Here is a 12,058-nt window from a genome sequence, read left to right on the forward strand (position 1 = left end):
TGTTTTGGTTTTTTATTTATTTTTCACTCTGTTCTGTTGTTTGACACTTGTTTTGTTTTTTTTAATTTATTTATTTTTTTTATTATTATTATTATTATTATTATTATTATTTCTTTTGTTCACCTCATTGTTCCGTTCTTATGTATTTATTATTTTTCTTACTTTTTTTTTCTCAATTTGTTTGTAACTGAGTCGGGCCACAATAAGCCTCTGGCTTTCTTTTTACCCGTCAATAAACATTATTATTAATCTTACAACAACTCTTTGTACGCTTTCATCGCTTTTCTGTACTGCTTCCTGTGGTCGTAAAATTTTCCCAACTTATAAAGCAGTGGACAGAGATAATGCGCCGCTAATGGCGATCCTACGCTCAATTCCCTCACTCTTTTGAGTTTTTCCTCAAAGCTTTCGGTTTCGATGACATGGAGCGCAAGAAATAATCCAAGACATACGTTCTCGCAAAACGAATTTCAGGCGGCTCTTGGCTTTCGTATTTGCACAGGACACATTCGCAATTAAAATTCTTTTCCGCGATTAGAGAACAATTAGAGCTGCGTGTATAGCTAATCAAAACTTCCTGACCCTTCTTCAAAGGCTTGGTGCTTCTGGCTTGGCATAAGTCTCCGTAAAATGTCAAAACACAATTGCCATCGATGCAATCATTGTTGATGTAGGATGGTAATATGAGAAAAACACAACGGGAAGAATCAATTAATTTCATTTTAAAGGAATTGTATTTCACGATATGACGGATTCTATCCTTGTAGACCATGGTACAGTTGTCCTTACTTGGATCTAAAGAGCCCATCTCTTTCCCAGCAAATAATTGATAGAGATCTTTACCCACTTCTGGGTTCTTTTTAATCTTGTCAGCAACCAAGTCGATAAAATTTTCCAATTCCAAACTTTGGAGGGAGATGGCAGTTTGAGGAGCCGTGTAGCTGGCAAACACTTTGCAGCAGAAAAGTAACGTTCCCGCTTCTACATCTTTCGTCACAAAAAATCCACGACCTTTCTCTCCAGCATCATCTATTTTAACGGGTCCATAATATTCGGCGATATCGTGAATGACTGGTTCCATAAAGTTCAGCCATGTTGTAAATGCCATGGTTACGTTGTGAGATTCTTTCCTTAACTTTGGCCAGAAGATCCTTGATTACTTTGCTTGGAGGCTTAAGGACTTCCATCTTGGCGCTCAAGAGATTTCTAGCTATTTCGTATTGGCCCAGACCAAAGTAGGCCTGACTGGCCCGGTAAATCGCCTTCACATGGACAGGATTCAATTCCAGGCATTTTAAAGCATCGTCCAAGGCTTTCTCGTACTTTAGGAGTTTTAAGAAGCACAAGGAACGATTGAAAGCAGTTCGACATTGTTGGGCTCTATACTGAGTCCATCTGAGTAGGTTTTCAAAGCTTCTTCGTATTTACCATCAACGAAGAGCTTGTTGCCTTTGGTGCGAATTTCCATGACTTGTTGGTTAATTTCGACTGATTTTTCGTTGTCATTATTTTCATCGTGCCATTTTAGGTCCGGAAGTCGGCGCCTTACCTGATCCCTGGTAAGCACAATGACTTCATTTGGATCCAAACAACATGCCTACAAAGAAACGAAAATTTTACGCAAGTTCGTGTATCTTTTGAGCCAAACCGCAACTTGCCCAAATGGTGCCGTTTCCATCACTTTTGAAGAGAATGTTTTGGTTCGAAGTTACCATAAAGCGTCTGGCCGGTTGACACTCTTCATGAGACTTTGGATGTTAACCAAGTCATTGAGTTTCAGAATTTCGTCCAGTTCTTTGTTCACTTGGCGTAAATCACGACTTTTCGCCCGACGAAATAATTACATAGTTACGCTGGACCGAAATTACGTTGAGTGTGGCGAAATTAACTTTCTATTCCTTTGGCCGAGTTCAACGTTAACGCTCTGCGCGAGCCAATCAGCAAGAAGCTTGAGTCGTGACGTCTTTTTCGACCACGCGTGGCTCGAAAGAGGACGTCCGCGGTCCGCCATGTTTTATTTATTTAGTTCCTAATCGAGCCAGTTACTGAGAATGCCGGAAGTTAATTGCTGAAAGTTTTATTGAAGAGGTTAGGAACCATCCAAATCTTTATGATATGGTGCACAAAGATTACAAAGTCCAAAAAAGAAAGACTATAGATGGGCCGTAATTGGTGCAATGTTCAGTTTACCTTGGTTCCATTATTTGCGGGAACTATATATACGCTAATTGAAAACACCATAACGCTGGGAGACAAGGTAAAAAACGAATCTGACGTTTGACGTCCACCTGCAAAGTAGTTTTTATCGGCAAAGTGAAAACCATGCTTAAGTGAGGATGAATCTGATCCCCCTTCTGATTGAATTGTTTTCCTATCTTTCGCACATTTTTAAAATCTGAATCCCAAGCTCGATTAGACTAAGGTTTTCGTATAACAATGTCGAAACCTACAAAAGTGTGCCTCTTAAACTAAGCTTTATGGAAAATGTTTTGAAGCTTATAGAAGAGCAAATCCCGACATTAAAGTTCTGAAGCTCAATCAGAGGCTAAACGGAAGACAACTTTTGAATTTCAAGCTGACGAAAATATTTGAGTGGAACGCCATATCACTCAAGAAAAAAAAGATTCTCTTTTCAAGTTAATCTAATTAGATTTGTAAATGAAGACAAGTCATAGTGCGTTAGAGGGTGGGTTAAAAATGTGACGTTGTTTTTAGGGGAGGGGGTCTGAGAAAACGTGATCAAGCGTGATCTGGGGGGACGGGGGGGCAGAAAATGCTTTTATTCTGCGTGACGTAGTTCATGCACGGTTACAAAAATTGTGGCTATAAAAATTTCTTCGCCATCGTAGGTGCCGGCTTTGAGTTAAGATAATAAATACACACAAACAATTCAATCATTGAGTTCTTTATAACAATTAAGGGGGCCCATTATTGTGAAAAATATTTAGGCTACACTGAAGAATATCCTGGCTGGGACGATTTAACCCCCCCCCCCCGCCTCTGGGCGCCGTCGCGCCGGAGTCCGAGAAAACTGGGACAGAGCGGTGAGAAACTAATTACGATATCATGTTTGACTGAAACAAACACAATACTAATGAAACTATACCCTTTTGCCAAAACAATATGATTGCTATAGAATAAATTTCCGTTATCCAAGGGGATAGGCACTCTGTTCTTCTCGCGTAAACCTATTTCGGAGACTTTAACATTGTATTGATATCGAACCACAACGTTCTCGTAGTTCACCTTGTATTATTTTCATCCTAGTGTTTGACCCCTTGGAAATAATTACGTTTCGTGTATCTTGCAAATGTTTACGTTTTTAAACGCGCACGAAATTGAACTTTTGATAAATAAAGAGGCCGAAACAAAACGTTGTATTTAATATGTATAATACGTTCATGTGTATCATAAGTTAGTCATACCACAGACCAGGAATAATTTCGGGTCTATAGTGTGAGGTAGGGCTCGAAATAAGTACTACGCTTTATACTAAAAATCATTTATTTTTATCTTCACGAAAGTTTTAAAGTTATCATGCGACTATATTCGACGGTTAGTGTACCCGAACTGCCTATTTCTTGTTATTTTCCTCTCTCTCGTTCTCTTGGGGGTTTTCCCTAGTAGTTTTCGAAGAGAGCGACTATACAATGGGTACCCAGCCCATGGTTCCTTTTTATAAAAACATCGCCCCTAACTTACTTTTAAAGGGGTAAAGAAGAGAGAGGGGAATTGAGGGTGACAGTTCGGCCATCCTGCCTTTGGGTGTCCCACACAAACACATGATAAACATATTATTCAAAATCCAAAATGAAAATTATTAACAAGAGAATGATAGGGTAAAATCAATACATAAAAAGAGATATTTAAGAGACAATCATTAATAGAAAACAAGAGGGGGTTTTTTTTTTTTAAATCAATGTTGTGTTAATTCTTACTGAACACAGTTACCGTATCTAACTGGAGCGCGAACTACCCGTTTCCCAGGGGCCCTATTCGTCGTCACGCGCGTCACTTCGTCTTCACTAGTTGGATCTGTACTATCAACCGCAGGATTTGAGTTACTAAGATGCTCATCGTCATCATGTTCGGTTTCTGACAGTTCGGACACGTTTCCTTCACTGTCATAATCGTAGTCCTCATCGTGTTCGATTCCGCCGAGGTCTGCTAAGTCCTCGTAGTCCCGCGCTTGAAACGGTTTTATGTGTTGCGCATGAACTGCGAATACGCGATGTCGTCTCTTTCCCCGGCACGATGGGATATCCTCGACTTGGAAGGTAGTATTGCCAATAGGCTTAACCACCTGGAAAGGCCCACGATACTTATCTAGTAGTTTTTTTGCGTGGCCCTTTTGTCCTCGGAAGTTCCGGACCATTACTAATTGACCTGGTTGAAATTCTTCAACCTCGCGATGATGACTGTCGTATTGTTCCTTCTGTCGTTCTTGTTGATGTAGTATGGCTTCCCGGGCTATTCGGCGAAGCTCGAATAACCGAGACAGCGTTTCTTCTGGCGAATTGTTTTCTATTGGCAGGTCTGGTAATCGGTTTTCACCTGGCAAGACTGGGATTCTCCCATAAAGAAGTTGGAATGGGGTTATTCCTGTTGTTGATTGTAAGGATGTATTCATTGCAAAGGCGGCAAAGGGTGCATAGTCATCCCAGTCACGGTGCTGTTGGTTAACGTAAGCCGATATGATATCAATGATTGTCTTATTTGCTCTTTCGGTCAATCCGTTAGCCTGGGGGTGATAGGCTGAAGTTGTGGCGTGTTGGATCCCAAACGATTCCAACGCTTTTCCAGTTTCGGCTGATAAAAATGACGATCCTCTGTCGCTTATAATTTTTCGTGGAGTCCCGTGACGGAGTACGATATCTCGCGTGATAAAGTCAACTACATGACGGGATTCGGTGGAAGGTACTGCCTTAACTTCAACCCATTTCGAGAGGTAGTCCATCATTACAATTAAGTGTTTATTCCCCTTTGAGGTTGTAGGCAAGGGTCCTAAATGATCAATACCGATCATTTCAAATGGTTGGGTCGGGGGAGTTATAGGTTTCAGAAGACCGGCAGGTTTTACTGGAGGAACCTTTCTCATCTGGCACCTTACGCAAGAATCCACGTAGCGTTTGACTGTTTTTCGACATTTTGGCCACCAATATCGCTCGGTCACTTTCCCAAGTGTCTTTTCGAAGCCCAGGTGCCCGGATGTTGGTTGATCATGCGTCATATCTAGAATGTCCCGTCGAAGGGGCGGCGGAATGACCAAAAGGTACCGACGACCGTGTTTGTAAGGGTTTTCTTTATAAAGAATCCCATTCTTCAGATAATATCCAGACGCGTCATTTTCTAGTGGTACCTTATATTCGTAGTGAGCGTACAGGGCGTTGATAATTTTAGCTAGTTTTGGTAGGCTTTGTTGGGCGAGGGCTATTTCGTTAGTAGTATAGGTCTTCGTCGGGTTTGATGTTATTATGGTGTTGACGAATTGTAAAACCCCAAAAGTTATGTCCTGCTCTTCTTCAAACCCGGGTTTTCTAACTGGTAAACGGGAGAGGGCGTCGGCGTTGCGGTTCAGTTTTCCAGCTCGATGGACAATTTCATACGGTTCATATTCCTCGAGGGTGATAGACCAGCGAGCGAACTTATTATTCTGATTCCTCTTTGTTTTCAGCCATTGTAACGCGCTTGCATCCGAAACTATGGTGAATGGTCGACCGTATATGTAAGGTCTGAAGCGCTGGACGGCTTCAATAACTGCCAGACATTCCAGTTCACTTGCGTGATACCTCTCTTCATGATTATTGAGGCGCTTGGATTCGTAAGCAATAACTCGTTCCTGACCGAGGTCGTTGAACTGTACTAAAATAGCGGCCAGACCTTTTCCGCTTGCGTCCGTATGTATTTCGATACGGTCAGATTCGGAGAAGTGTCCCAAAATCGGTGGGCGAAGCAGGGCTTTCTTCAGATCTTGGAACGCGGCTTCTTGAGGTTCTTTCCACTCCCAGGCTTGTGCTTTTCTTAGAAGTTGCGACAGGGCTGAAGCGCGCGACGAGTAATCGGCGATGAACCGGCGGTAGTATCCAGTCAGGCCTAAAAATGCCCTAATGTCTTTGACGCACCGAGGCGTCGGGTACGAACTAATTGCTTTTAGTTTATTTTTATCTGGTTTAATTCCCTCGGCGTTGATAACGTGACCTAGGAATGTAATTTCGTCGGACCCGAATAAGCATTTCTCTGGTTTCAAAGTTAGACCGGCGTCTCTTAGGGCCAACAATACTAGTTCGAGGCGTTTGATTTGTTCTTCAAAGGTCTCCGAATAAACGACGATATCGTCAAGGTAGACAAGTGCCATGGTCCATTTCAGAGGACCCAATACTCTGTCCATAAGGCGTTGGAATGTAGATGGGGCATTACATAGGCCGAATGGCATGCGTTGAAATTCGAAGAGACCGTCAGAAGTTATGAAGGCGGTCTTTTCGGTATCCTCCGGCGCTACTGGCACTTGCCAATATCCTGATCGTAGGTCAAGCGAGGTGAAATAGCGAGATCCCCCGAGTTTATCAAGTGTATCATCCATCCTAGGTAGGGGATATACATCTTTTTTTGTTGCGGCATTGACATTCCTAAAATCTACGCAAAAACGCCATTCGCCATTCTTCTTCTTGACCAAAATAACGGGACTGGACCACGGACTTAAGGATGGTTTAATAATATTTGCCTTTAGCATTTCTTCGACTTGTTCCTTAATTATTTTCCTTTCCGCGGGTGCAACGCGGTAAGCGTGTTGATGGATTGGGGCGTGATCCCCGGTATTTATGGAGTGATGTATTAACTCGGTTTTTCCGATCGTTTCAGAGTCAAGGGAGAAGCAATCTTGGTATTGCTCGAGGAGTTCCATTAATTTTTGTTTCTCCAATTCAGTCAAATTTTCTCCAAATTGTAGGTATTGTTTGAGCTGTTTTCTCTCTTTTCCGTTTAAGTGCGTGGTATCAAGTGACGGGTTAGAGGTGTTGTCTAGATTAAAGGAGCAGCAACTTAAAACAGGGGCGGTCCCCTTCTGGTAGACCTCCGTTACTTCCGCTATATGATCCCCTCGATTGAGTTTAAGAGCATGATTGGATGGGTTAACAATGAAAATGGGTACTGTATTACTCTCGACAGTGACTATGGATCCGGGGACGATGAATTCTTTTCCTTTGGCGTAATTAGTATGAGGTACCGTTACAACTTCAGTTCCCGGATTTGTAAGTATCTTTCGATCGATAGTTTCTCCGTAAACAATCATTCCGGAGTTGGCCGGTATATTAGTGCGATCAACTAATAAGATGGGTAGAGTAGGTATTTCCTTCGTAGATGTGTTACTCGGAACTGTTCGCGGCTGTTCTTTAGGGTCCTCACGAGTAATGGTGATCTCTTTTGGTACCCGATTTAGATCCCAATAGGCTGGATCACTAGGGGGCAAGGTCTCTAATCGTGAGTCGATCGGGGGTCTGTTCTTCTGTTTGGGGCTATCTAAGTAGTTTATACATTTTTGGATTGTATTAGAATAATCTTCGTTAACTTGTTTCGGTTGTTCTAGCAGCTCCTTTGACTCAGTTAAATAAGGCAGAAGTCGAGTCGCGCGTTGGTTATTTAAATCTAGGCAAAAGCCATCACTTTTGAACGCTAGTGTTACCTCATTCTCACAAAGCCAGTCTATCCCCAACAACATTGGGAAAAGTAAATCCTTAATTACGAGGAATTGCACTGACGTAAATAATTGGTCTGATTCAATCGCTATTTGTAGTTTGATAGTAGAAGTCGGCATTAAAGAGCCACGGTCAAAGCCAACTAAAGCCGGTCCGTCCCAAGGTTCTTTGAGGTTCGAAAGGTTATATTGGTCTATTAATTCTTCACTAATTACACACCGAGCCGCTCCGGTATCAATAAGACAGTTTATACCCTCGCTTGCCGTTCCGAAGATTTTAACTAATACAGTAGGAGCTGAGAAAGAGGGCGCTACTATTACAATAGGGACTTTGGTTTCTTCTCCTGGCCCTGCCCTCACATGGGGCCAGGTCGGTCGTTTCCCGAGAACGGGTTGTTGTTTGGATGTCGATGCCCTTCAGTGGGGGTAGAAAATCGTCCCCCATTCCTGGAATCCGAATATGGTGCTTGAGCGCGTGTGTTTTGATCGTTACTTTGGTTATAAGAAGGCTTGTTTTGAGACCCGTATCGGGGGCCATTTTGACTATAGTGGGGGTAGTCCTGATAATTCCGGTACAGTCCGGATTGGTTGTTGTTGTACCACCCGGGTTGTCGGTAAAAGCAATCTCGATACACGTGCCCGTTTCTTCGACAGTAGTCACAATGGGGAATTTGGGGGTTATTTTTGAAATAGCTTTGGCGATTCTCGGTTCTTTCTCGTCCTTGAGAGGCTTGCTTTAAATCGGCTATTTCATTTTTCATTGTTTTGACTTCCGCCATCATTTCTTTAAGAAGTTCCTGAGTGGATTCTTCAGGTTTACTTAAATTAGGTTTAATAGATTCTTCGGCCGAGGAGGGTGCAATGGGGTTTACTGGAAGGTAGTGAGTGAAAGGGTTGAACCCATTTGGGAGTAAAGGGTTACCGGACGCTAAGCCTTGTACCGTGGAATTTTCATAGAGCTGCGGTGTTTTTCCTAAGGCTGCTTGACTAGTGTGTATGTATGATGCATATTGCTGTGCCATTATCGATTGCATTATGGGGTTAGTTTCAGACCTTTGATTTAATCGGTCCGACATTTCTAGCGAATTCGCAATACTCTGAAGGGCGTCATAAGTATTGATAGTGCTAATGGCGGCTTTCATGATTGCAGCGTGAGAGCGGTTTACCATTCCTATGATTACAGAGTTTATATTGGCCTCTACATCAACGCTGCCGGCTTTACGGCATAGTTCCAACTTGGCGAAAAGATAGGCTGAAAATGGTTCGCCAGGCCATTGTTTCCGCGCCCTCATATCAAGCATCCATTCTTCTGCCGTTTTATCTTCGGGAAACGCTCTCTTAAACCCATCGACCCATGAGACCCACGTGGTCAGTTGAGCCCCTAAGGCCCTTTGCCAATTGTAAGCCGTACTGAACTCGGCGAAGTAGCCGGGTGCTGCCATTAATTTATAGTTTTCATCCCAATTTAATTGTTTAGCTACCCTTTCAAATCTTTCGAGCCAATCCGTAGCCGCTTCTCCCGGCATTCCATTAAATTTGGGAACGTTTAAATTCCCATTATTAAAAGTATGAGGCGATACATTCAAGGGCACGTTTGTGGCGGCTTTTGTTGCGGCTTGCGCGTGATTTTGGTCGTTATTTTTCTTGAGCGCGTTAACTAATTGGTTTACGGACGCCATATACTGAGCTAAAGCTGCTGGACTCACCCCTTCACCTTCCGCCATTTTCTTGTTATTTTTCTTGGTCCCTTCTCGTGTTGTTATAAGCTCCAACGGGTTTTTTCTGGTTACCGAGCGAGTGAGGACCTTTGTTGAAAGCGCGGCTTTGTCTGTTTCCTCCACGATGACGGTTTAATTAATGCAATAACTATATTAAGGTTGGAACCGTAACAGAGCGATTTCCAATCCCACTTCTGACACCAATTTGTGAGGTAGGGCTCGAAATAAGTACTACGCTTTATACTAAAAATCATTTATTTTTATCTTCACGAAAGTTTTAAAGTTATCATGCGACTATATTCGACGGTTAGTGTACCCGAACTGCCTATTTCTTGTTATTTTCCTCTCTCTCGTTCTCTTGGGGGTTTTCCCTAGTAGTTTTCGAAGAGAGCGACTATACAATGGGTACCCAGCCCATGGTTCCTTTTTATAAAAACATCGCCCCTAACTTACTTTTAAAGGGGTAAAGAAGAGAGAGGGGAATTGAGGGTGACAATAGTCACACTTCGTCTAACTTCATATTCTGATATACTCTTCAGACATGAGATGGGAAAGGACCACCCGCAACACCGAGAGTCCACATTAACGGAGTTTTCGATCACTCCCGGTGGGTCGCGGTTCTAGAACTATAACGCAGTCTAGCTTTAACGTAACGTTAACGTGTCATACCATAAGAAAATAATAAGTATGAAACGTAGCACATTTTCATACTACAGCATTTGCTTCCAAATTTGGCGCGCTTACGCTTTTACGCCCCGTGGACGAAGTTTTTGGTACTACGAGTAAAAGTGGGGTGAAACCACGGCCTCCACCTATGGTGTCCGCGAAAAGTACGACGGGCCAGGGAAATATGGCCGCGCCCGTAGAGACCCCACAAGACACTCCTTACTTGAAGGAGAGAGGAATGGAGTGGAAACCCCCATACCTATACAAATAAAATGGCGCTACGCGGCAGCACTTAGCAATCGCCTACCGAAGGGTAGGGGCGTGCGCGAGGTACATTGGGAGAGATACGATGCCGCAGGTCGCCCATCATCATTGCCAATCCATCTCAACTCCCTTATCCCTGCTCCTTACCTCGTACCAGTGTCGTCCAAACCTCGCGCCATCTATTAATTTATTATGATAATTTTCACATGAACTTAATCAGTTATAAATATCATAATAATAACTTCAAGACATTTCACGATTTAAATACAATGCAAAAGTAAAAAAATTTCTAAACATATGTTTCATCTTTTTTAACCCCAAAAATTCTTAATAGTTGGCATGAGAAACATTATACAAATTTCAATGGAAGAAAATGCTGTTTACATGGTTTAAATGGATTGTTGCATACTTATAGGGAACTATACAGGGTGTTTCTGATAAGTCTGCCATAAATCAAGGGGCGTGTTCTTTGGGTCAAACTGAGTGGAAAGTGTCAAAGAACATGGGGTGTACAAGAATTTGCAACGAAGATATGGCCCCCCAAACATTGGCCCCTAAAACAAGAAAATATTCGAAAATGTAGACTAAAACAAATTCAGCCTTATCAACTTGTTTAGAAATATGAGACAATTTCAATAGTTTCCCTCTAACATCGTTATTGAACTTTCACCTGGCAGAAGTGTATTAAATGAGTAGAAGTATGCCTACTCTAGTAAAGTAAATTCAAAGTATCATGGTACCTTTCGGTTGGTATTACTTTTATTCTTAACAAGTTAACATGGACGTTACAGGTATTGTTCAAAATGTCCACCAACGGCGTTAAGACAAACATGAACCCGTCTTTCGAAAGATTCTTGGACATGTTGGAAGATTCCTGGCATGTTCCTGATTGTTTGACAACCTTCAATAATTCGTCTTCGCAAGTCTTCCTCATCACGGACCATGTAGTTTTGTGCTCAAAGTGTTAAGCTGGGAGAGCTGATTGTTTTTCTTGGAATATAGCACCGACTGAAAAATGCTAATTCCTGGTCTAAATTTCTAAGTTTTTATCTTTTATTACGACTAAGTTTTGCGTCGTAATTGTAGTTATAATTTTATCTAAGTTTTATTCCTTAAAGAAACGACTAAGTTTTACGCCGTAAAGTTCTTTATTCATCTTTTTATTTTTGTCCCTTCTAAGTGGGTCCCTTCTGAGTGGGCTACTGCGTTACAAGCGGTTTTCAAGTAATCTGGTTTTTTTAAAGAAAAGTATCTTCTATTTATACTTTTTCATGGACTTGAAAATGGATTTCTTTGCAGCCAATGAGAAGGCCGGAGGTGGCCAATGAGAAGGCCGGAAAATCTCCGAGATGGTAAGAACCATCTCTCGATTCTCCGGTACTTCTCGGCGACTGCTTGGCTACTGATGGCTATCTCTCGACCCTCCGGTACTTCTCGGTGACTGCTTGGCGACTGATGGTTATTGATAACACAAAAGGGTTAAAAATCTATTCATGTTTTACAAAAATTCTTTTTTACATTATATTTTTACAAGTAATTTTAACTATACATTTTCGTTTTCCTACACAACATTAATTTACAACATTAAATCAAGTTTAGTGAATATTTAATTTACTTATAACAACATATTTTCAATTTGACGCGAAATAATTCAACACTCCCCACAAAATTACGTGACGAAGCGAGAGTAATTTTAACTGACCTACATTATTTTGCGTTT

This window comes from Phalangium opilio, unplaced genomic scaffold (genome assembly GCF_054372755.1).
Source record: "Phalangium opilio isolate 3A_F unplaced genomic scaffold, DU_Popi_V2 ptg000017l_1, whole genome shotgun sequence".
In the NCBI taxonomy this organism is placed as follows: Eukaryota; Metazoa; Arthropoda; class Arachnida; order Opiliones; family Phalangiidae; genus Phalangium; species Phalangium opilio.